This window comes from Ambystoma mexicanum, chromosome 3q, assembly GCF_040938575.1.
Source record: "Ambystoma mexicanum isolate Mex_15411 chromosome 3q, UKY_AmexF1_1, whole genome shotgun sequence".
Taxonomy (NCBI): Eukaryota; Metazoa; Chordata; class Amphibia; order Caudata; family Ambystomatidae; genus Ambystoma; species Ambystoma mexicanum.
The window spans coordinates 337977464-338003820 of record NC_090926.1 but is presented as its reverse complement, the minus strand read 5'-3'; the positions used below and the strand labels follow the sequence as shown (position 1 = coordinate 338003820).

At 48.1% G+C, this 26357-nt stretch overlaps 1 protein-coding gene across 11 annotated transcripts in view; it reads left to right on the top strand.

The window, feature by feature from the left end:
* Positions 1 to 26357, top strand: part of SGCD (sarcoglycan delta) — a 1261231-nt gene that overhangs the window by 1083765 nt on the left and 151109 nt on the right. The gene's annotated exons all lie outside the window — the stretch shown is intronic.

The window sequence follows — 26357 nt, the reverse complement described above, 5'->3', positions numbered from 1 at the left end:
AATGGGAAACACACAGCAGCAACTGGTTTGCAGATCGAAGATTCCGTAAGAGTGCATACTTAATGAGCGTGGTATCGGGTAATATTATCCCTACCGAAAATATTGATGTATATATGGTCGTAGGGAACGGCCATATGTGATATTTTTAGTGGGGATAATATTAGGGTTTTTTGGGAGCAGAGGTTGCGGGGGTGCCCCCTGCTCCTTTTAAAATAATACAGGGGTTGCGGAGGTGTCCCCCGCAGGTTCCATGCCTTAATATCGCTGCAAAAATATGGCGATATTTTTGTATGGTGATATTTTTGCGGGGATATTAACACATGGAAACATGAGCTCTCACGCAGATCAAGTTCTCCAGAACTTAGAACGCCCAATGGACCAGATATAAAGCCTTAACTTGAATTCTGACTTTGACAGGGAGCCAGTGAAGATTCCACAGTACTGGCGATATGTGGGCAAATTTAGGAAGACCCACCGTCAGGCGAGCGGCCGAAATTTGTAACACTTGAAGATGTTTTATTAGAAACTTAGGTTGGGAAGGCAACGTTGCATTACAATAATCAAGAGACCCTGAAATGGAAGCAGGGACAACCCGGCTCCAGAGGTTAGCTGGAATATGTGGGCGAATTTTCTTCACCTTTCTGAGTTTAGCATGACCTGAGCTGCATCTGGCATTGACCTGAGGGGAAGCAGAGAGAGACGATGACCGGAGTAGGTAAGGAGCCTAGTGAGGAAAGCCAAACATCACTGGCCCTGAGTAGTCAGACAGATGGAGAATGCCCCAGAGCCATGACCTCAGTTTTCTTTGAGTTTTGCTTTAGCTAATTAGTGTTCATCCAGCTGCTAATGTCAGCTAGAAAGTCTCCGAGGTGAAAAGCCATCAAATCCTTGTCTCAGTCGATTCTGAGAATAAATTGTGTATCGTCTGCATAAACATGAAACTGACAGCCATGGGAATGGATCAGTTTAGCAAGAGGAAGAGCATACATATTGAAACGAAGAGGGGACATGGCCGATCCCATCACAAAGAGGAAGGAGCAGAAAGAAAAGGAGGAAGTGACAGCACGTGTGTCCAGGTAGGGCACAAAAGACCTAAGCCGGTACAGGGCCAAACCCTAATGCCAATCTCCTAGAAGCGGTGAATGATCTATTGTGTCTATCTCCGCTTCTCGAGTCTTGAAGCAAAGGCCTTGAAAACATACATGTTTACTGGCAATTTAAAGACGTGTTGTTAGCAAACATTATTTAGAAGCCGAGTAAGCGTGAAAGACTTCATTAAAAATAAACTGATGATAACAATATGTTAATTATATTCTTGAGGCATAAAGCTGGAAATGGATGTTGGATACACAAGTGAATACCAGCAACTACAGGCAGGGCCAACGTTACCACAATTATAGGTGGCTTCCCAGGGGGACAACAGCATAGGGAACAGTAAGGGGTGCCATGTTGGGCCAGAAGCTTCAACTCTGGACCGATTCAAAGGGAGGGGGTTGCCAAAAAGGACTTAATTTGGGAGGGCATAGATCATTACACCGGCCCCAAATTCAGATTCCTCACATTGTCAAGCCAGGCAGTCAAGGGGCATAAGGAATTGACATATGAGTGGGACGAGCAGCCACCACCAGCAAAGACTGTTGCAGGGTAAACATGATATGGGGTGGGATATGTGGCATTTGGGAGGGACAGTGGCTAAAGACTTGACCCACTACTCCACTCTCAGATGACAGAGGCATCTCAAAATCATCCTTGAAGTAGGCTTCACTCCCCTTTTGGAAGTGCAAGCTGAGCCAAAATCTTAACTCCACCAGATGTGTCGGTTGAAGACTGGAGTCAACAATGCATTACTGTGTAGCTCAGTTGCAAACAATGGGATTAGTAAAAAATAGTGAACATTACTTTCTAATCACCACTAAAGGTTAGGTACAAAAAGAGGAGACAGATCCCACATCAGTGTCATATTCAAAGGTTAACAAGAATAATCAGGCGTGAGCAGGAAGAGAGTTTTTTTTACTTTCTGTATTTATTTTATTTGTCGAACAGGAATGTCAACTTTGAGCAGAAATTACTTACAATAACACATTTATAGGTGGCAAAGGCTTTCCCTGTAAGGGTGCCTGTACAAAAGCACAAAGGATGGTGAGCCAGTTTATGTGCGACATAGGCCAGGGTCTAAACAAAACAAACACACTAAAACGAAACTAAAATTAAAGAATATAGTTAAAAGTGATGCAAAAATATAACATAAAGCTGGGAGTGGGTAGGACTGTACAAACCAACGAAATGACTTGATTGCACGCGTGGAGGGTGTCGTGGGGTCAGTTACTGGGGGAGGAGAAGGCCAGGGGAGACCCCTCTTTGGTAAGTAAGCCAATTTGAAGATGAGCAGAGTTCTTGGGTGGCTGAAGTGAGGTAGAGGAGGCCCTTTCTCTGGCTAATAGGTGACGCTGTATTCTGGTCTTGAATGCTTCAAACGACAGAGATGCTGTGACGTCAGGTGGGAGAGTGTTCTAGAGATGACGGGCCAGTGGAGAAAAGGAGTGGAAGTGGAAGGAAACACAGTGGGCACCCGGGACAGTGATGTTGTTGAGGGCTAGAGAGTGGAGAGAATGAGAAGGAGAGTAGAGAGGGAGAAGGAGTGATTCAGCCCGTTAGATGGGTCTTGGCCCTGGATAGAGTTAGAAACAAGGGGCAGACACCTGAAGAAGAAGCGATTCTGCATGTGGCAAAATAAAGTATTTTCTTGAGGGGAGGCCCATAAGTAGCTTGGATCTGTAGTCAAGCCTACTGAGGGCTTACATGGAGATCAGAGTTTTGGCACCGTGGATGTGGGAGATCTGGCATTTAGAAGGTTGATATCGACCGAAGAGGCAGTAATGAAGTGATGTAGCTTGTGATCGCTGTCAAAGGGGACCACAAGTTTGCAGGCCCTGTGTGATGTGGTGAGGAAGTCAGGAAGGAAGGGGGATGGCAGATGGAATGCTGGGTTGGCGTTAGAGGCCAGATGATGACTTATGTTCTAGAGAAGTTCAGAATGTGACAGCACAGTGTCATCCAGTGTAGCATGAAAGCGACAGTCAGTGATGCTCTCAGGAGTGAACAAGGGAAAGGAGAAGATCTGGGTATCCTCCTCAAATAAGCATTATGGGACCCCGAATGATGAGATGGGGTGCACAGTGTGGGACCAGGGTTGATCTTTGTGGGACGCCCACTGGGAATGGAGTGAGGAAGAGGGGTTAGGGTTCAAAGAGATTGAGAAAAAGGGATTGGAGAGAAATGAGGTCACTCATTTGGGTAAGATGTCCTTAAACTCACGTGTAAAAAGAGTTTGGGGGTGGTTCACTGTGTTAAAAGCATCACAGAGGCAGAACAGGGTGAGGATTGTGGTGAGACGACAGTGGTGATAAGGATGAGGGCTGAGTCAGGGGATTGTTGGCTTCTGAACCCAGATGAGAGTGGATCAGAGACTGTGTTTGGCCTCAAGGTAGTGTTGAATCCCACAACGTAGAGGCAGTAGGGAGACAGGTCGGAAGAAAGAGGGGTTTGAGGGTGAGAAGTAGGTTATGTTAAGATGGAAATGATTGTGGTCATCCCATAGCAGGCTGGGAAGATGCAAGTTCATAGGAAGAGGTTGAAGCGGGAGGAGAGATGAGAGCAGTGAAGTTGTATGAGCTATAACTGGGGTGCAAACAGTACAGTAGGAGCACGGGTGGTTTGGCTGAGTTTAGGATGTGCATCAGTTCATCAGGGCAGCTGAGGGAGAAGTGTGATGGTGTATGGTGGCAGGTGGTGGAGAGAAGGTGGGAGTAGAATTGGAGACGCAGTGTCTGGCTCTTTTTGTGATTTTACAGGAGAAGTAGGAGTCGAAGATATCAGCAAAGCGGGAAGAGGCAATGGAGCACGGTGTTGGATGGCCAAGCATGGCCTGTAGGGTCATGGGCCATTTGCAGGTGGGGATGGAACGAAGACATAACAGTGAGGTCATGGGAAGATTGAGCAGAATCACAATCAGAAGTAATTGCAAGGAGAGAGAGCTGGTGGGCAGTAAGTAAAGCAGGGAAGTGATATTATTTTCTGGCAATGCAGGTGAAGACACATGATTGTCATCAGGTTTTGCGTGGGTGGCGAGATGTATGGCTGAGGTCGAGCGGGGGTAAAGGAATGAGCTGGATAGAGGAGCTTGAAGGGCGTAGCCAGAGGCCTGTAAAGCTCAATAAAGGCAATAGTGTAGAGAGAGTGGAGGGCTGTGGAGATGGCGAAGTGGATAAATGAGTGTTTGGAGGGCAAGGGGTCAACAAAGAAAAAAGAGAGCAGAGGAATGGAGTTTGGAGGATTGGAAGATGAGATCAAGTGGGGTTGCCACTGTTATAGATCGGATGCTTATGAAACACTTTCACCAAAGTGCTGCACAATTGATAATAACGGTACAAACATTATGAGAAATACAATTTGTGAGAAGGGAGATGAAGGGACGCAAGCAGAAAAGAAGTACCATTTAGTTTGAGGGAGTAGAGAGGATATGGGCTTTAAGGAGGGTCTTGGTTGTTTTAGCGAGGTCGTGTCTTTCATGACTAAGGTTTATGTAGATTTAGATCAATGAAGAAGGGATTGATGGTGCATAGTTGATGATAAATGAAGAGGTCAGTGAGAGGGGTGGGAGTTAGACTGGCAGATTTTTGAATGAAGAGGTAGAAAAGCGGAAAAGAGACAGAGAATGGTTCTGCTTCAATTTATCTTTGTTTTTACATTTAAGCACATTTAACATTAGACTGCTACGGGCATAGCATTTTGTCAGTAATCGGGGTAGCTATGATCTGTGGCATGTCCCTTAGAAAATGTGAAAGGTGGGAAATCAGGAAGCGGGGTGGTGCATAATGTTGAATACTGTGGGAAACAATGACTTCAAGCAGGTGATTGTATGATCTTTTTTTTGCATTGTGTTACTACCAGTCTTGATGTTATAGTTCTTAAGCAGAACTTATTTTGACTAACATTACTTTTCCTTCCTGGAACATTTAGGATTCTCTTCCACAGTGGGGAAGTTAAGCTACGACTATATTTGATTTGCAAAACATGCCACTCTAACAATATATACATTGTCAGGGTGATTTATTATGTGATGAGTGCCTGTTTCAAGTACTCTCTATAAATTAACTGTTATTTGCACCATGTGTTCTTTTCACTTTTACAAGCCTGTCACTTGCCTGCCATGACTCCACTCCTAGCACCAAATTCTCTCGCTATCTCCCAGAGCGGGACCTACGCTCTGCCACCGCGGATCTTCTTGTTGTTCCAAGATATCACCGTACTAGGGTCGGTGGTAGGGCCTTTTCCATAGCTGCGGCCAACCTCTGGAATGGCCTCCTCTCTGTAATGAGGACAATTCCCAACCATGTAGCTTTTAGAAGAGCGCTTAAGACTACCCTCTTCTAGCTCTTTATTCTGTGGCTCACTCCTGACTGTTCAGCTCTCCCTCTTCAGCACCATGATGCCTTCGGGTGGCCATGCGCTACATAAATGAAGATAACATAACATAACATAACCAACCCTAATGCTTTGCCTGTCGCAGAAGGTGAAATCCTCTAGTAATGTCTTTGCATTTCCAGCACTGCTTCCAAGTAGGATGGCGAGGGCGCCTTATTGGCAGCAGAGGGAGAAGGGCACACATTGCAATTATAGAAACTGTGGGAGGCAAGCCGAGAGTTACCATCGCCTGCATGCTGGTGTGCGTGGTTGGTGTGCATTGTGTGAACAGTTGTTGCCGGTTTTTGAGGTTTGCCGCTGTGTCTCTTGCTATTCCCATATGTCAGCTCTCTGCTGCAGACTGCAGATGTTGCCACAGCAATGTGTCGCGTGCATTTGAAGGTGGGCTGCTTTAAATGCAGTTCTGAGTCGTCCGTCAATGTTGCAGCTGCTGCAGGAGGAGGAAACTGACGCATGCTAAATGCTCTCCTTGTTTTGCTCAAATGTCTTTCTGTGTTGTGCACACATTTTCTAAATGTGGTGATTACTAGCATTTTGCAGAGATTGTGCATATATTTATTCGTCAATGTACTGCTGTCAAAATGTTAAGACGGTGACAAACCAAAACAAAATAAACACTACATTATCGGAGAATGGCAGATGTGTATTCCCTGATGTGTATTCAACCTGCAGTCCTAGCGAGGGGGCGGGGGGAGGGGTATCATTGCTTCATCCTTCTGAGGCTGGTACATTGACTCCTAGTAAATCCCGTGCCACTTCTCTGGAGGCGATGATGGCGCCATGTAGTGGCAGCAAGATGTGGTACTAAGCTCTGTGTAAAAGGCAAGCTGTTAGTATTTTCGCGCCTTGAAACACTTGTGTATAGGCGCGTTATAAATGCCATATCATATCATATTAGATATTCTTTAGGTGGCTTCTCCCACCATTCATCCTTCTGTACATTCCAATAACCCTACAAAGTTTTATCAGGGACACAAATTGCAATAAAAGACTATTATGTGTCATCGGTTTGACCAAATATTGCCACGTAGAGGACGCTGCCAGCTCCTCTGAGTGGTTCTTGAACGCCTTGGGCGGGACTGCCTTCTAAGCCTTCTGCAAGATGACTTTTCAAAGGGGGGCATTTTAATTCTGAGAAAGGAGAACTTTCATTTAAGAGTTGCAGAGAACAAAAGCAAATTCCAACTGTTGAAAACAACATATCGCACCGTGTACCACCGCCTAGATCTTTTTTGGTGCTCAAGGAATAAACACAGGCACTTCCTTGAACACCAAAAAAAATCTAGGCTTCGAATAAAAGTACACCTCTGCAAAGCCTCCGAGCTTGTGATGCTTCATGCATGAGGAAAGTGGGGATTCAGCCGCCGTCCTCACTTGATGACATGTAACAGATTTCATGATCATAAAAATGCAAACAAGTAACACATGCAGCCTTTAGCCACCAAAACTAACCGGAACCCAACTGGATAACATAGCGGAAGAGGTCTTCTCAGAAGCTGCAAAGCCTACCACCCAGGAGGAAGGGAGAGAAGGGCTTGGGTGGGCGGATGGATGGATGGATGGATGGACGGACGGACGGACGGTGGGGGCAGATAGAAAGATGGAAGGATGGATGAGCAGACGGACGGATGCATGGGCAGACGGACGGACAGAAGGATGGTCGGCTGGATGCATGGATTTATGCATAGATGTGAGGATGAATAGATGGATTGGGAATGTGGATGGATGGGCTTGGGGTATTACCATAATTGCTCGTTTATAATTGATCGAATGATACATTTGAGCAAATTTGGTCAATAGCATTCGATCAATTAAAAATAAACAATTAGGCTAATACTTACCAAACATGTAGAGCAGGGGTTGCGGGGGTGTCCCCCCCTGCCTATGATCGGTATGTATTATCCTTGGGGGGGGCTTGTGAGGGTGTCTCCCACAGGCAGGGGACCCTGCGGCATCGGATCCAACCCGCGTTAGAGGGATGGATCTGACGCTGCAGGGCTGAAGTGGACCGGGCGGTGAGCAAACAGGTAAGTAGGTGAGGTGGGTGAGGGTGCGGGCTGTGGGTTGGTGTGAGCATGTTTGATCCTCTGATAATTGATCTCATGCAGTCAGTTTTTTTTCGGACAGTTTGCTGTGATCAATTATTAGACGATCAAACACCACCAAACCGGGCTTGGGTGGGCAGATGGATACGTTAAATGGACAAATAGAGGGATGGTGGGTGAATAGCTGGATGGGCTTGGTTGGGTGGATAGATTGAAGGGGGCAAATGGAGGGATTGTGGGTAGTTGGATTTGGTGGGTAGATGGAGGGATTGCTGGTTGGTTGGTTGGATGGATGGGGTTTGGTGGGAGGATCAATTGGGGTGTTGTGCATGCAGTTGGATGGATAGTGGGTGGGTTTTGTAAGTGAATGAGGGAAGAACCTACACAGCAAATTGAATTAGAAGCAGGCTCTTCTTAGTTGAATGAGTGTTGGCTCATTTTTGTCCCAAGAAGCCATGTGTACGTTTTTCTCTGATTCTACTGAGGTTTGCTTTAAATTTGCATAGGAAGCTTGTCACAGCGACACCGTTTTATTACAAACTATATTTAGGTTGCTGCAGCCCACGCGGCATTCAGGGGCATAGCAATTGTGCAGCAGATGTTTTGGAGGACTTTTCAGACGAGACATTCAATGCAGAGCAGAATTCAACATAATGAGGGCCTGCACAGAGGTGGGGGCACCTATCGGTATGAATTCCAGTGAGGGAACGCAGCAAGCAGGCATCGTTCCCTGTAACCCATCCAAGGAGGTCAAATGATATCCAGGCGTTGATGAGGTCTCAAGGGCAATAGGCCCAACTCTGGTTCCAGAGAAGCAATACACATTTCTCGACTACAGTATTTAATACATTTGTAGACTTCAAGTTGCGTAATATGAACAGGTGGCTCTATGCGAAGCTAGGGCAGAATCACCCATGGGGTGGCTTGCGTTTCCGAGTGGAGGAGCTACAACCGTGCAGACGAGCCGAAGAAACAGTGGCGTGGAAGGTTACTAAGGGCACTGCCAGTGGTGAAGATGAATTCCAAACCATCCAACATTCACATCTTTTGGCTGCTCGTATCCTGCCAAGTTCCCCAAAATGTGGTTGGATGGCCTTTTGTGCCTAGAAGCAAAAATGGTGACATCCGCTGCATCCTCTTCATAGGCGAATTCACGGGGTCTACATAGGAGCAAACAATATTAAAAGGCCCTGTCCACTTCCTAAAATCTTTACTAGAGAAGTACTGTATATAGAGATCATTACGAAAGAGGACATATGTGCAGGTTTTGTTGACTTCCATAGTGCTCTGGATTTTCTGTACTATAAGGGAGTTTCTTCTTAAACTCCCTAAACGGCCTACAGGTGGAAAGGTATGTCACACATAACTAAAGGAACACACTCCCATACAGAAAAGTAAACAACACAATGACAGATCCCTTTAGACCAGAGCAAAGAGTGATGGAGACGAGCTGTCGGCGACTGGTAGTACGCCACAATCCTATGACCCCTGCACTAGCCATTTTAGAGGTTTCTGCTACAGTAGGTCCAAGGTGGGCCTCGCTGCCTTGCCTCTGGATTGGGAAATGTGCTGCACCAACCTGGACAGATGTGGTGTTCTTATCACCTCTATGAAGCCCACAAGTCCAGAAAGCTGTACACTCCCACTCCCACCCAATGCAGCAAAACTGTGAGACTACAGGAAGCCAGAAGGGACAATCTGCATTTGAAACATACCTATAAGTTAAGAAAGCCTGCCCAGCATCAGTCCACCACACTTTCATGTATGCACAGGATTTTCTGTAGTTCAAAGCTAACTGGAAAACAGCAACCGGGCTCTGTACAAATAAGGAGAAGAGTCCAATCAAGTAAAGGGGTGGCGGGTATGTGGCAGGGGAAGGGGTCCAACGCGATTCCAGAATAGCTGATCTTGAGTTGTTCTTTGAAGAGTGTAGTTTTCATTTCTTTCTTGATCTCCTCCTCAGGCCTAATGCAGCCAGACCTAAGTCTGGGTGTCCCCCCTCCAGACTGAACACATCCAACTGATTTCCTCAGCACCACACCTACTGCTAAGAAGCTGCTATCATGCAACAACCACACCAGCTGCACACATATCCGGTGCACCCACGCACCATACGACACTCACTCTCTCTCTACTGACTTGAACTGCAGTTCCTGAGGGCGTTCAACCTACCAGCACTTTGAGTTCATACCAATGATACATAAGGCGCTATATAAATGCCAAGTAACATAACATAACATGTGCATGAGGGAGGGAGCCATGCTGATGTGCCTTGAGCTGTTGTTCCAGACTGAATATGTTACAGTTTGACTTTGCGGAGGAGCAGAAGCTGGTACCATACTGCTTGGGTCTTCGCGATGATGTGTGTTGTCAGTGAGAGGTCACGCACAATGGTAAAGCCGAGAGATTTTGCACCGGATGGTGTATCAAGCATGAATCCTTTGTGCTTCATGTCATATAGCCACTTTTGCACTTCGGATGCTAGGTGGGGTTTCCTAGAAGAAGGAATTTGCTCTTTTTCGGGTTCAGCTTCAGGTAGGCACTTGATATCCAGGCTTCGATGAGGAACAGACAGTGCTCAAGTTACTGGATATCATTGATGCAGTTGATCTTTAGATAAAGCTGTGTGTCATCTGTGTATTGGTGTTTCTTTGTGTTGGTGTAAGTTGGGGGAGGTCCCCAGATGTTCCATGCAGAGGTTGAAGATGACAGGGCACCGAATGGTGCCTTGTGGAACTCCCTAGGTTACTGGGTGCTGCTGGAACCTGTTGGGGCACATAAGGACAATGTTGGTCTCTGTTGGGATGTAGGGGGCTAAACACTGCCGCACTGCTCCATCAAAGCGCATGCGTGGGGAGAGAATGTTGAGGAGGGCTTCATGGTCAACAGTATTGAAGATGGCAGAAAGGATGAGTAGGACAAGTAAGCAGAATTCCCCTTTGTCCAAGAAGTGGAGAGCTTTAGTGATGGCTTGGATGATGGCAGTTCATCGACTTCATCCTGTGGTGTAGATTGGGAGTCCTGTAGGAGGCTGTGCTGAGTGATCATGTTGCGCAACTGGGTGGTGACGGTCTTCTCAAACACGTTACAGAAGAAGGGGAGATGTGTAATGGGGAAATAATTGGCCAGGTCGTCGTGGTTAATGGTGGGTTTCTTTAGCAGGGGGGACCTGCCGCATTTTGAGGGCATCTGGGAGGGTGCCATGCCTGTGGGATGCATTGCTTATGTAGAGAAGTTGTGCAAGTGTTTCACTCGGGTTGCCATCGCATTGGAGAAGGAAAGGATGTTGTCTTTGTAGCTGGTGGGTTTGAGGGATGCTAGTGTGTTGGTCAGGTCTTCTGGAGTAATTCTTCTGGATTTGGTCCATCTTGATATGTTGTGGGCTAGTATGGGTGGGACATTTGTGGTTTGTTTGGAGTTGTTACTATGGTGTATTTCTCTTACCACTAAAGGCAAGCCTGTTAACACAACCCCGCAATATCTATGCAATTCTACGAAATGCTCAGCAGTTATGGTCCCCACTTTTCACCATGCACTTATTGGAGAAAAAACGACACCAACAAAAATGTGACTCTCTGATCTTTTCACAATCGAGCACTGGGATGGAGGCGTATCTGTCGTGAAAAAGGAAGATATAACCCTTTTCCTCCAACACGGCCCTTCTGCACCCCATCTTTCCCTAGCCCCGCCTCACTTTACTCCTTTAAACACCCTTAAGCACTCCAGATTAGCAGTGAGTTTTTTACAATTCAACCAATAACGTTTAAAGAATCAAATATGTACAGGAAACTGACTACATGTGGTGTGCCATACATTTTCAATTGCTGCCACCCTCTGCATAGCACAGTCTCAAAGGCCTCAGAAATACCATCTAATGCCCGTTAATGCGTCATATATCTGGTATAGTCACCACGTAAGAGGTACGGTGCCTTAGGGGGCATTAAGAGGCTGCTGTGGGGCGGGGGGCGGGAAAGTTGGAATATTACACGAATTACTCCACTTCACCAAGAAAGCAGACAGCTTGCACAGTGCCTCACTCACATGAACCCATGCAAACAAAAGGACACGTGACGCACGCGGTCCTTAATGTACATGTCCTTTGGTGCTGGCAGGCAAAGGTAACAACAGGAAAGCTCATAGTTCTGGTTGAATGCGTTCTGGGCGACATTGGTCCCTTCCGTAGGACCTATCAACCAGGGTGACCTAGCAGCTCATTTGCTTTGAGATGGAGGTCTTGCGTCGGGGGTCTCTGTGCTGCACTGACACCCAAAGACTTTGATACCACTTCCTGTGAGCCGCTCCTCGCTGCGCGCCTTATCTCTCCCCTGCTGTGTATGCAGATGCGGGCTCGCGTTGCCATGGTAACGGCCTCTTGTGTGAATAGCAGGCCTGCCCAGCCCTGTCACTTCCTAGCGCTCTACCTTCAATTAACTCCCTTTTTAAGCCTTTTGCAGCTTTTCAACCCAGAGTCCCTGTTTGGCAACAGAGATGCCGTTTATTTATGCTCCGTCTGCAGTTCTGCGGGCACAATGGCGTCTGCCAGGTGCATTCACTGTCGCAGAGCTGCCCTCCCTTTCCCAATGTGGTAGTCTTGCATAATTATGCATATTTACCATGGAAGCTGTTGTGCGTTTTCTTGTTTAAGGTTTTGATGTTGTCCTCCAATCCTTGAATATTCTTGCGCTGGGAGAGCTGGAGGCTCTGTATGCCACGTTCAGTGCCCTTAGCGGGCAAGCTTCTAGAAAGGCCAGTCTGCCAAAGCAGGCATATCAAATCCTTCAGACCAGTTGTGTGTACTAGAACAGGCCGAAGATGTCTTCCACAAGAAGGAAGTTGGCTTAGAGGTGATCCCAGGACTGTCTGGTTGCTAAGGCCATTCTGAACAATTACTTCCGGGTGGATCATGTCATTCCCAGGCATTACATTTACATCTAGGTTTCCCCATATCATTTCAATTTTAATTACTTCCAGGTGACCTTTATGTCACTACCAGGTAAAGACCTTCCTGGTCAAGTGTCTGCCTATGTCAGTTGTTACTACTGGGAAGCAAGCGCTCACTCCTATTCCCTGTTCTGAGTGTGGACAAAGCCATTCGTCACTTGTCGAGGAGCTCACAGTTCTTATGGGTGTGAGCGCTAGCTGCACCAGCCTCAGCCTCCCTGGGTGGACTTTAGTGACAGACTCTTTCCCATACATTTCAAAATCAAAAACCCTGAGATGTATGCCCCGCCCACAGCCACACACGACTCCGCCCCTTTACACACGGCTCCGCCCACACGTCAAAAAGGTAAACTCGGTTGTTGTAGCTGGCATTAGAAACACGTTTGCAGTTTGCACTTTACAGTGGAATGCAATGAATGTCATTAAATTAGCTATTCATAACCACCCAAATTGCTCTGAAAAAAGTGGGTGAACCCAGTCCAGCTGCGTGTACCCTAGACCTGGCCAAAAAGAATGAAAGCTGAAAAAATAAGAAATGCAGAATACTGCTTTCAATCCGGTGTCATTCACACCTCCAATCCTTCATCCGATTGGCTACAAAAGACAGCTGCCAGTAGCCAATCAGCTGGAGGTGTGGGCGGGCCCAAGAAGAATGCAGACAGGAGCAACGTAAATGTGGTAATATTGCTTTCATTCCTGTGTCAATACAATAAACAGTAGTTTGCAATCTAGTGTATTGACCGGAATGAAAGCAATATTACCGCATTTATTTTTCTCCTGTCTGCATTCTTCTTGGTCCCGCCCACACCTTCAGCTGATTGGCTACTGGCAGCTGTCTTTTGTAGCCAATCGGATGAAGGATTGGAGGGGAGCCGGAAACTGCAGTGAAAACCCAGAGACTCCAGGGTCTTCCCCAGAGACCCAGAGTTTCTAGGGAGAACCCGGAGGTTAGGCAGGTATGCTCTTTTCTCCTCTGCAAGGATCAGCCTGTAGCTCGTCTGAGTATCACACTTACCTACATATATGTTAAATGTTAAATGTTAAAGGTATTTGTACCGCGCACCGTCACCAACGGAATTGGTCCCCAGGCGCTCAGGCGGATCTGCAAACGTAAAGGTGGGATGGGTTAGGAGGTTGAAGAAGGGAGTAGGATAGAGAAGGGAGTAGGATAGTGAGAGGAGTGGTGTGCTGTTGGCATCTTCAACTCAGTATACACCGGGTGCTGAGCTTTGGTGCAGGTATCGGATCGGAGTCAGTCCGCGTGTGCTGTTGATCCGGTTTATGTGTTGTTGCAGTGTTGTGAAGTGCGTGCGGTTTGTTGTGCGAGAGATGGTTGTGTGAGTTTTTGAGTGAGATAAGTATGCAGAGTTTGAGCTTATTGGTTAGTGGGTTATCTGACCTTTACCAATGCTAGCACTCGCAATTCTGGGGAGTGTGGCACTTGTCAGCCCTCACATTCCCATCTAGACGCGGTGCAGGCCAATGATTAGGGCTCCATACAGGTGTGATCATGCCAACATTCACACTTTTATCTAGCCGCGGCGCAGGCTAGTGTTTAGAGATCGGTCCAGGTGTGGGAAGCTAACGTTCACAACTCCATCCGAACGCCACGCAGGCTGGTGTTCACGGCTTTGAGTGTGGCACAAGCTGGCATTCACGTTTTTCTAGGCACGGGCGTGTTATCCTTCGATCAATCCTATCTACATGCGACGCGGGCCAACGTCTATCTAGATGCGTCTGCCGGTCTGGGTGTGTTTGTCCGGTGTGTACGAGCGGGAGAGTCTAGGTCTAGGTTTCATCTGGGTCTAGTTGTGTGGTCAGTCTCTGTAGCCTTCCTTTGCGGCTATTTCCATGATGTCTTATGCTCTGTCGAGTGGTTGGTTCTTTGGCTTGAGCGTTTGTCCAATTTGAGGATGCCGAGGTTGGAGTTATTTTCATCATTGTTTTAGTGTATGGGCATTCCGGTGTGTCTCCATAGTGGTTACGCTTTGAAGAGCCATGATTTGAGGAGTTTCCTGAATGCTAGGTGGTTTGTTGTATTCCGTATATTCTTAGGTAGGTTGTTCTAAGTTTTGGGTGCCTGGTGAGAGAAAGACGATCCTCCGAGTTTTTTCCTGTTGTAGGGTTTTGGTTCCAGGCGTATGTCGGTGCTTGATCTACTCATCATTTACACCTATGACTCCCCCTCTTACACTTACCGCACACCACCTCTTTCCAGTGTGGCTGAGTGGATGATGCTGTCCTGTGGCCAAAACCCCCCAAAAATGTTATCCTCTTCCTTGTGGCAGGAAGTACCTGCTCCCACACTGCCCTGCCTTTCTAGATTCCATGCCTAGAGTAATGGGGCCTGGCGTTTGGCCACGGCCCAGCCACTGCGGGTGCTGCTCCTCTCATCACAGGCAACTGAGAGCGATGGAAAGAGCCGGAACCGATAGGCAGATGGCTCGCACAGGAACCCATCAATGGCCTAGTTAAGGGCCAGCGCCCACAAAGCCTGCAGAGCCCAGCTAAAACGGTACGACGTTCATTCATCAACCGTGTTTTTTTTTTTTTTTTCTGAAAAAAACTAATCGAAAAATATAGGGAGCTGTGAGTAAAGGTATATAACGGGTGGAGGGGTCGGGAACAGTGTAACATTAATAGGGAAGAGAGCCGCGGGGGTGGGGGGATGTTTAAAAAAAAGTCTGCAAAAAACCCCATCGGAAAAAACACTGTCAAAGAATGAACTCCCGAAAGAAAAAAGTTCAGGGCATTGCTCTGAGCAGCAAACCTGTAAACTGGAGGCCACCCTTTCCCGGGCGTCCTCTGGTCCCCTGCCACAACCTAGAACACTGTGGGCATGGACATTTGTGAGATTTCAGGGGCACAAGGCCCCAGCACGCAGACTCCTCGTTGTGCGCAAGCTCACACCGAGTCTTGTGGCTGTGTCCCGGGCTGCTGTGTGAACTCTGCTTCGGCATGCATAGAGTGTAGCTCCCCTGCTCCTCTTTGATCAATGAACATAAAATGGTGCTGCCTCCTTGCCTCTCCTGCTTCCTCCTACCCTCACTTATCTTTCCCCTCGGAGCTATGAAAGGGCTCCAGCAGGATGTCAGTGCAATGGAAGCAATCCGCATAGCATTATGCCCGCTCCTTCCGCTTGCCCCTTCCCCCCCTGCAGCCCACCTCTCCCACTTTCTCCACAGCACTTTCAAGCCCATCCGGGTTGCTGCAAGCGCTACACAAGCAGCCATTACAGCATGAAGTAACCTCCAGCCCAAATGGAGCCCTTTCAGGTAGGCGGCTATTATAGGCAGGGGAATGTCAGAGGATAGAATAGGTTAAACAGTTTTCATTAAAGTGTTTGTGTTTTACTGTATTGTGACTTACTTGAATGTACTAAGTTTCCCCACCATGGGGGACACATGGAACACTGGGACTAAGGACAATAGGAAGGACACCCCTGCAAGAAGAATGGACTTACCTGGGCGGCGACTAGGACTGCTAGAAAGTGACCATTGACTGAAGAGAGGGTACAAGAGACAGAGCGATAAAGGGAGTTAGAAAGAGGAACGAACAACAGTGTGTGACACCTGGGGGGAGCACGACCTTGAACAGCTCCCTAGGGCTCTGGTGATGAGGCTGGCCGGGCTGCCTCTGCAGTCTAACATCATACAAGCCCCATGCTGCGTGCCAGAGTGAAGTAAGAGCCCTTGTCTCGGGCCAAGGTGAATAGGGTGCGCTGACGAAGATCCAAGCCTCAGGCCGCATGAGGGGTGTGGAGCAGCCCTAGGTAAGCCTGGCAGGCATATGGCCCACCCAGGCCAGACCGGACAGGCGGGGAACTTATCAAGCCCAGGCCTTGTGCGTTTAGTGGCCTGGTTGAAGGTTGTGGGGGGTGGCGGTGAAGATGTCCTCTTCCCCGATGGCAGGGGGGGTTGCTAGGTCTGGAAAAGACCCGGGGCTAAGCTGATGTCGGTACTGTTGGGACTGGGGGCTAGCTAGTCTTTTGGCTGTAGCTCCTGAGATTCTATCCGGGGCTACAACCAAAAGATCAGGGGCTATAGCCCCCTTAGCCCCCCCCTAGCAACGCCCCTGGCACTAGCAGCATGAGCCGGGGCCGCCAGCACCACCGAGGCACCTACAGAGACTGCACCATCCAAGGGGCCAGACAGGGAGGGCGGTGCAGAGCCAGAGAATTAGCTGGAGTGCCGGCTGTCACGGCATGACTTGACCAACTTTGCCTCTCCAACATCGTTGTGTGGGCAGCCTGCAGTTCGGGGCAAGTTGCTGGAAAGGGACGTTGGGCTAGGGAGGGGGTGGGACCTGGAGGATCACGTAGGTTTCGGCAGTTAGCCGTTATGTTGTGAGAAAATAAAGGCATGTTACGGTACCCTTTGTGTCCGTGCGTTAATGGCCCAGTCAAGGCCTGCCTGGTGACAAGTCCCGTTGAGCCCTGTGCATAGTCTGCACTGTGGGCTCCAGACCGACCATTACATCCAATGCAGCCGCGGCTCAACTAATGAGTGCAGTTGTCCGTCCTAGGCTCTGCCCAGGTTGGCGGGACCTGGGCGGAGCCAAGCGGAGATAACACCCACTCAGGGTTGCAATGAGGCACTGCCACAGAGGCAATTTGGGCTTCATTAGTCCTGAATAGCAACTGCACCACCACAGAGGAAAGGGGGGCTGCCGCTGGAGCCCTGACTATATACAATATACCACCACAGAGGAAATAAGGATCACCACACCACAACAGCGGAAATAATTAACAGCACGCCGCCACAGAGAAAAAAGATTTCAGGTTTGCCCAGCATTGCCCCTCAAGGGCAGTTCATCTAGCCGGGGAATCCAACCACGGCAGAGCGGGGGTTTGTATAATACAGGAGAGCAGAGGACAGTAAAAAAACAGAACACTTTAAAGGTATTGTACTTTGGAAGTTTTATATAGACCATGACTGACACATTGGGGACTTGGACTAACTATTAAGTGCAGACCTCAGCGGCCATTGTTATTAGGAGAAATGGGGGAAGGTGATGAGGGAAAAAGGTAGAATTGCGTGGCAACGGGAAGTCTAGGGGAATAGGTGATTTTGAACCTGCCTAACATTCTTGTGTCGGGGGGGGGGGGGGTTGTCTGGAAGGGGCATCCTTCACCCACAGACGTCCAGGGGCGAACTGTGCGCCTTGAGGCCTATGGGCATTTGGCATGTTAGAAAAAATGAACGAATACAAAGAAATAAAAGTAAATAAAGAGGACAAACTGTGATGTGAGGAATGTACCAAATATTCTGTTATGTTTTTATGATTTAAAAAAAATGTATTTCTTATATAGCGCTACACACCCATAGGTCTCGGAGCACTCAAATAACAGAAGACATTATTATCCCGCAGAATGGTACTCATTTTATTGACCTTGGAAGGATGAAAGGCTGAGTTGACCCTGCCGGGATTCGAACCTACCACAGCAGGATGCACACAAATAACTGGGACGAGCGCTTAGCTTGCAGTGCTATCTGACTGATGTGCTCACAATGGTTAAACTCCCCCCTGATGTACTGTGCCTTATTTATTTTCCAACGCCCAGGTTTTGTGGTCCATCGTTTGTCTCAATATCTATACATGCAGGTTGTTCAGTACCTCGCCAGCTGATCTGGGATGGTGGGGTGGTACCCCGCAGATGAAATGAAATGTGTGTACGATGTGACGAATCAACTTCTGGGCCACCAGCGGTCTAGGGATGAATATCAGTTTCTAAACCATCAATCAGCCCACACCTCTAGTACACCACAAGGGATCTGAATAGAGTGGAAGCACAACCAAATTGTAAGCCTCTTTGTCCAGTTTTGGTAACGTGGACGGAACAGCAGGCTCATCTCCGCAAGGTCGTGGATCATTGGTTAGTTGCAACACAGCGAAAATACAATTATTACCCAGTGATAAAAGGGACTGTCCTGTCAAGGTTGTATAAAAATATGTACTTTATTATTGTTAATTTATAACACCTTTAAATACGAGCAAGTGGTTTCTAAGCGTGGGATCAGGTTTCAAACCTATGTTGCGCTGTGTTGTGTTGCTTCCAAGACAAATGTGTTGCCCCTGAGCTATCCTTCCTCCCCTTAGAGGGGCAGCAAGTTACGGTGACTAGGGAGCTGCCCCCATACCACCCCAGGCTCATCACCTGCTAGTTTGGGGAGAACCTTGGTCACCTCACTGCAGGTCCAGTCTGTGAGACAGGGTCCTTATCACAGTAAATACAAGGCTTACATGTCGTTGCAGTCTTGTAGCAGAGGGGTCTTCAGTTCTTCACTAACAACAGACACTTGCGTCATCGCTGCAGTCAATAGTCTAGCCAGTTCCTTGGACCCCTTGTTCGACCACCAGCCCTCCTTCACTGCTCGCATTAAAAAGAAATCCGGTCTTGGATCTGTTCTTTGTTGTCTAACCTGTTCACCTCTAACTATTTCGGAACCCAAACACTGGGCACCCCAGGTGTACAATCTTGCGATGATTATATTTCCCATAGAGGTCACGTGCAATTGTCTGCATAGTGCCTTGAAGAATACACTTTGTGAAAAGGGCCTGCCTTGTTCTCCCTGTGCTGCTACTTCGGTGCCATTAAAGTCTGCGGACGCCGTGGTCTCTCTGGCACGGCTCTGTCACTGGTGTGTATCAGGTAATGTAACACCTGTGCTGCACAGCTCCTTTTGCTCCCTGTCAGATATCGGGTGCATTTAAAGTTGACATGACCGAAGCACAAGGGTTTTTATTGATACGAAACGTCCTTGCATTAGATCATCAAATAACTAAGATAGCCTAACATGAGCATGTCATCACAGTCATCCAAGGTGTGGCTAGCTACTTCCTTGTCCAGCCAATCCTACTCTACACACCTTTAGACTATTGCTTTGCCATGCTGACGCCGATCCCCGACGCCACACTGCACTCTCCGGCGCCCGGTCCCCACTCTTCTGGCTCTCGTGCCCTGGAACACATTCTCAGTGGAACTGAGGCACTCAAGGGCGCCATCTTATTCCTGGAAGCCACATCCAGAGCCTCACTCCATTCCTCTCACCTGAGCATACAACACGGAGCTGCGACATAGGCAAACATGCAACCTTGTAACTACAGGTCACATGCAAACTGTGCTAATATCATATGTGCAGCCCCTTTCTGGTGAGCAATAAACACATGCAAATAAAAATTAATGGAAGATTGAATAATTCATTGGCCAGTGGCCTTTGGACGCCAATACCCCTGCATTTACGTGGGCCACCAAAGGATTTATGTTCTCTGATGAATCGGAGGAGGGTGTTGGGGGGGCCGGGAAGAACGCAGGGGAGGTCTTTTCCAGGAATATGCAGGCAAGACCAAGTACAAAGGTCTTAGTGTTGCAGTGCCCCACCTCCAAGAGATGCGGGTCCTTCTCCGAGGGCAACTTGCAAAGCATCTCGCAAATATCCCAAGAAACGGGTACATGGTAGGAAGCAAGCTTGTTTTCAGCCCTTGCCTAGAGAGTAATCAGAAGGTGACCGCCTGACGCGACCACCTGACACAACCGCATGACGCATCTGCCTGACGCGACCGTCTGACACAACAGCATGCCGTGACTGCCTGATGCGACCACCTGACACAACAGCATGACGCGACTGCCTGACGCGACCACCGACTTCTCCAAGATGCTTCCAGTGAAGTGAGCGCCGAAGGTTGTTCCCGGAGATGAACAGCAATGGGCGACCATTGCCCCCCCTGAACACCTAGGTGCACACTGAGGCTGGGCGATCTGCTCGTTGCCCCCCCCCTCCTCCTTATATTGATCCATTGTAATTAACTTCCCTCATCGTGCACTTTTATCTATGACTTCTGAAGGGCTCCATTGCTTCCCAGAGCCAGGCCTGCACTCTATAGGTATCTTAATAATATTAACAATAATAGTATGAATTAGAATACCAGAAATCCACAGCACTCTCTTGCCACCATTTATGAAGCATTCTTTGCATGGGAGTGCTTGGGTGCTTTGCAGATCAAACATCAAGACATTTTTGACAGCTGTCTCTGAAAGGGAAGGCGGGTGGTTGTCTTTGTTTGAGGACATTATTGGGAAAGCTACGGCGAAATCCCTATTCTGAAGGAATATTGGTCACTCCATTGGCATGGGAATTTTAGCTCGACAGGAGAGTGTCATTTGCTGTGTGTGGACTAGAGCTTGCGTCGCCATAAACCAACCAGGAGTGAGAGCTGGCAAGGAGTCGGTTCTCTTCAAACCCCTATTTTTCAAAGTTTTCCAATTAACATCCAAAATATCAATCCATCTATGACTTTTCTGCATTTCTGGATAATTCGGGTTGTACCTTTTTGGCAAAACATATGGTTATGGTGTCACTATCTCCTGATCCCATGAAAACTCTTGTTGGCCACACACAGTACATATCGTTGTTTGCCTGATGGAACCACAGGTAAGGGGGTTTGGACCGCTGGCATCCAACCATGATTGCTAATCGTTCGTCAGCGGTTCCCTGAAGAGGAGCCAGAGAATTGGCAGGAGATGTGCGTTCACCTTGTGTTGAAAGGGTACGGATCTGCCTGCTGAGGGTATGGTGAGTAGGTGTGTATCTCGGGGGAGCGCACAAGCCAAGGTTACGCATGAGTAGAAGGTCCATCCTCTTTTTTCAGGGCCCTTTAGGCGAGAGTTTAAAGGTGTTTAGTTTAAGGCAGTGCCTGTTGAGCACGGGGTTTGAACACTGGTCTTCATGTTCCTGAAGCAGAAATGTACCTTATAATTTGGCGTCTTATCGTAACTTATAAAGCGCAAAGTACGCCCTAAGGCATCTTGCCACTGACTGAAACAAGTAAATGAAGAGAGAGTTAGAAAAGATAGGTCTTCAAGGATCTTCTAAATTACATATAGTCGTCAATCCTCTGTAGGGCTAGAGGGAGAGAGTTCCACAATATGGATGCGGCAACCAAAAAAAAAAGCACACCCCCCAACCTGAGTCAGCCGAAAGCATACGACCTCAACCAGAAAGGCCTCAGCAGAACGCAGGGACCAGCGAGGCACATAGAACCTAAAATTCATCTGCAAATGAGCTGCCCCTGTCCCATGGAGGGCACGGAAAACCAGGCCAAGTGCTTTAGAGTGTAATCGCTTCGCCACCGGCAACCAATGAAGGCTATGTAAGACCGGAGAGATATGAGCTCTGCGAAAAGTAGATGTAACCGCACGGGCTGAGTTCAGCAGGCGCAGGAGAAGGTAGGTCAGCGAGTTACAGTAATCTAAGGACGATAGCACCAGGGAGGAGGCCACCGGTGCCTGAAGATAGGAAGGCTGGAACGGCAGATCATTGGGAAGCATCTTTAATTTAAGATGCCCGACCGGGCAAATAGCACTAACCTTAGCAGCCGTCGATAAGGAGGAGGTCATTGTAACCCCCAGGTCTCTCACCATTGGAACTGGGAAGGGGCAAGGAGCGAGCAAAGATGGCCAAACGAAGGGTGATCAAGGAGCAGCAGCCTCAGAAGACTCTGGTAGCTCCATCTTTGCCCTGCTCAGGTTCAGCCAGTTGGTACACATCCACTCTCCCACGGCCCCAAGCACGTCCCATTGGACCACATCAGAGTGCGGCCAAAGCACTGGTGAAATGTCTTAACTTGGGAGTTTGCTATCCTGGGAATTTTTCAAAGTGTCATGTGTTCCACTTTCAGGGTGAGCAACCTACAGTCAAAGCTGTTGAATTAAAAGTAGCATTAGTACAGTGTTTACATTTGAATAAGATTTTTTGCAGAAGCTGTAACCAGCCATGGCACATTTAATTTAAGTGCTTCCTCATAACAAACACACAAGTGCTCTTGAGTGATGATCGAAACAGCCACCATGCGTTTGTTTTTCTCCATATTTCACTGTAGGATCTGTTTGTTACCTGTGACGTTACTTCCACGTGGCTAAACGGATCCCCACACTTGATCTTTTTAGGACTTTGCCCTGGCTAGGGGGGAGAGGCTTACCTGAAGAGTGCAGCTTTGAGGTGGACCTAACCTGGAAATCAGAGACGGGCATAGACGGGCACCCTCAAAAGCGATTGCTTTGTCTGCAGTTGACCTGAGGTTGTGGGTGGGGGTATACAGTGATACCCATGTACGAAGGAACTTAAGGTCTGGGCCCAAAAGGCCTTCCAGGTGGTGCAGTGGTGGTGGGTGCTGCTAACCCAAGACGCGGACGTATCGGGTCCTACAACGTTGCCAGAGTCTCTGTGGCTCATGTGACGCAAATAGCATTTTACGTGCAGCCATTATAATGTGCTGGTGTAACACTCATGAATCGCATGCTATTGGCAGGTGCACCCCTTGTAACAGGTACGAATCATGTGTATTCCCTGTAAAGGGCTGCTGTTAATGGCATGCCCTAAGCGGTGTTCCCAGTTGCTGGGCTTGTAGTGTGTGACGGTACTGGTATCACTAGAATTGGAGACCCTGTAATGTGGTGGTGCTACTGGTATGCGTCCGCTGGTACTCCGAGGCAGGACCTCTCTGATGTTCTGGACTTACTAGTGTGAGTAACATCTTTTTTGAAGCACCCTTAGTTGGTTGGTGTCACTCTTATGAATAACATCAGTGGTTTAAGTGGGATAAGAAATCGAGGGGGCTGGGGGAGTAGTGGGCGTGTCTCAAAGGAAGGGAAGATGGCGTCAGGCCATGCCAGCATGTATTGTGGGTAACTCAACATTGTCTCGGGTAGCCTCGTCTGCATTCTGTCAATTTAACCCCATCTTTTTCCGTTTCTAAATAAACTGCTGAAAATAAATCAGTTTCTCACCGTACATACGCAATTCAATCTGTGAGTAAATTACCCAGGGCGCTGCATGCTAACCAGCTTTTCTGAAGCACACAGTTTTCAACCCACCCTGGTGGCTGCTTGTCCCGTGATCATCTATTTACCCCCTTAGATGATTTCTGCACGTAGAATTTCGCAACAGTAGGAAGGCGGGTCCTGTGAAGTTTTCCCTGCACACCCACCTCCACCAGTCTGGTGCCGGCTCTAAAGGTTATCACTTACCTCACAGTTCCATCGTGTCCTTTGTTGTGGATGGTGCCAGCGTGAAGCACTCCTGCAGCCACTGTTAAAAAAAATGGCACACAACGCATCTAACAGGCGGTTGGTCAGTGCTACTGCTGTGTGGGGCTGCCACCATTTCAAGCGACTGCGAGAGAAAGCGCACCTGTATGCTTCTTCCGCTACAGAGCAACATTTCTCCATACTAGTGGGACATTGGGAGTCCTGGTAGAGCCTAGGCTAAACACTACTTTTTGGAGACAGATAGAGCTCTGTACCGGCTAGCCCCATCCAACTTAAAGCCCTGAATAACATGATACTCCAGGTAACAATCTGTGCAATTTTCTGGTGTTGCTAATCTGGATCTGTTGGTATTGCAAATCTACCCCCTGCAGTGTGCTCGTTTTCCAACAATCACACCTGTGGTTTTACCAATGTCTGCTCATGTAACTAAAGTGCAGGTGTTACTGATATGACTTACAATTGTAGCGTTATTGAACGTGTTTGCGTTCCTTATTACTTGTTAAATTACACTTTTGAAGTTGCAGGCCTTCAGTGAAGCAAGGGTGGATAACAGAGAACCTGGTTAATGGCATAGGCGTTCATGTATTAATTAATGCTATTATCACATCAGTTTTCTGGCATTTGGGGGTGGTTGCAATGCTAGGGTTAAAATGTACCAAACGCAGGTGATGCCGCAAGCCTAGTATTTTCCTCCACGTGTGTAGCTCTGTTAAGCCCGGGGTGCAAACCAGGGCAACATGCCTTAGTTTGGGAAGTACACCTTTGCTATGCTATTTCTTTTCTATCCCTTTTTATTATTTAAGGTCCTCTGTTCCTTTTGCATAGGACCGTTTTGTTTGGGCAGAATTAATGGACTTTTATCAGTGTTTGGAGAGAATTGTGCTCCACTGTTGGGTGTATATAGCCTTGTTTTCTGGCACATGCGTCTTTGTTTTTCAAATTGCACAGTATATGAGCACAGTGCCACCTGAAGTTCAAAATTCCCACCTCTGAGCGCCATTTTGATGCTTGGTTCCTCATCCGGAAGTGTGGTGCAAAGGCCACCACTTTCCGTTCCTTTCCCAAAGATGTTGAAGGACATCCCTCGGGTGCCGCCTGTCTCCCACAGCTAGCCACCTTCGGAAAGAAGCTTGGGCATGCGGAAGGATGTTTTGTGATATGCTGGGAAGAGTGTCATGTTCCCTTAATCACTGCCAGTTGTCAAATCCTTGCTGGTTTGTTCCGGAAGTTCCTCGAATCGGATTGGCTGAGGGGGCACAGCCTCTACATGCCAGTTTATTATAAGCTAGCAATATAGTTAAGCAGAAGGAGCTCTTGCCCAACAGTTGAAGAGTTCGGGTTGGAATCCCACCAGTGTCAGCCAGAAGGAGTGCCACCGACTTGAGAGGCAATACTACAACCAAAAAAGGGATGGCTGGGAGGTTTTGAATAAATCTGAACCACTGGTGGTCCAAGACTGATTTGCATACGGTCTTTCCCCTTCTGGAAGTGCTTGGCAGGCGAAGAACGATGGCCTGGAGGGTTGCCCCGAGCAATGCCAGGCGTTAAGATTAATTCTAAACCTTCCGGCCATCATCTCTTTTGTTTTGAGAGGCAATACTAGCTGCGATCAGACTGTCCGGATGCAGTGCAGTTTGTGGCGCGAGCTGGGCAGTTGGTCATCGCTGCCATAGTCTTTACCTGATTATCCCTTGCTGAGACGCAGTTTCTTTAGTAGCCCATGCAAGAAGCTTCATGCTGATGGCGGCGGCCACCTGTCACCCTGGATGGTTTAGCACTGGAGCGGAAGCCATAGCAGCCTCCCAGAGAAAGCGGGGGCTGATTCATGCGCTCAAGGACGGCCATTAGAAATATTGTCTCCCGTTGGGACGTCAGGAGAGCGCTGTAATCCAGACTGCCTTGAGTGTCTGATCGTGACTTGGAGCGGACAAGCCCATCTCTCTGGCGGCTAGAGCGGAGATGCGATTGTGTTATTTGCATAGCACTTAGAGATGGAAAGCTTCATCATGTTCCGGGCGGTAGAACTGAAAGGGGGGGGGGTCTGACTGGGCGCTACTCAAAAATCGAGCTATGTACTCAAGATGTCGGAGAATCAGAAGGTTTGACAATGTCTCAAAGTATGCAGAATGGCAGAGAAGCTGCCTGGGCCGTCCAATATCCGATCCATTGCATCCCAGACTCTGACTTCTTTTAAGCATAAGGCTTCATAGCGTAAAACACTGGGAAGCTGTCCAGGCCTGCTCAATAAAGAGAGAGCAAGGGTAATGGGTTCAGTGGGTATTCTTGGACGAGTTACAAATGCCCACTAGGTTGAGAGAGTCGTGGCTGTTCATTGAAATGACTTGATGGTTGTCTGCAGCTCAGGAGGTGGCTGAAAGAGTCTTTAGACCCCTAGATGATCAGGCATAGAGAGGGGTTTCGGGGGTTAACTTACTAAACAATGAAATACAGTCTGGTTATCGGAGTGCATACAATGAATATGTCTGGGGAGCAGTTCGATATAATGAAATTCAATTAAGCAATGATACCCGATGGGGCTGGCTGGATCAGGTGGTAATGGCCGGGGCCCAAGTTACAGGCCCGGGTGCAGCGAGGCCCTTAGCGATGGGCCCTGGTTCCTTTACCAACTGGTCCGTCCCGCTTGATCGGTTTTATTGCTCTTGGCATCCTAGGTTTACAATCCGCAAACCTGCGATGCTGACAACAATATATTTTGTAGAGGCATCGCCGCCCCGTTCAGTCATACAAAATACTTAACCAAGATGGCCGCCACAGAGCTGGAAGACGGCGCTCCAAGTGGAGCCACACTTCCATTTCCATGGCCGCCCAGAGGTTGCATC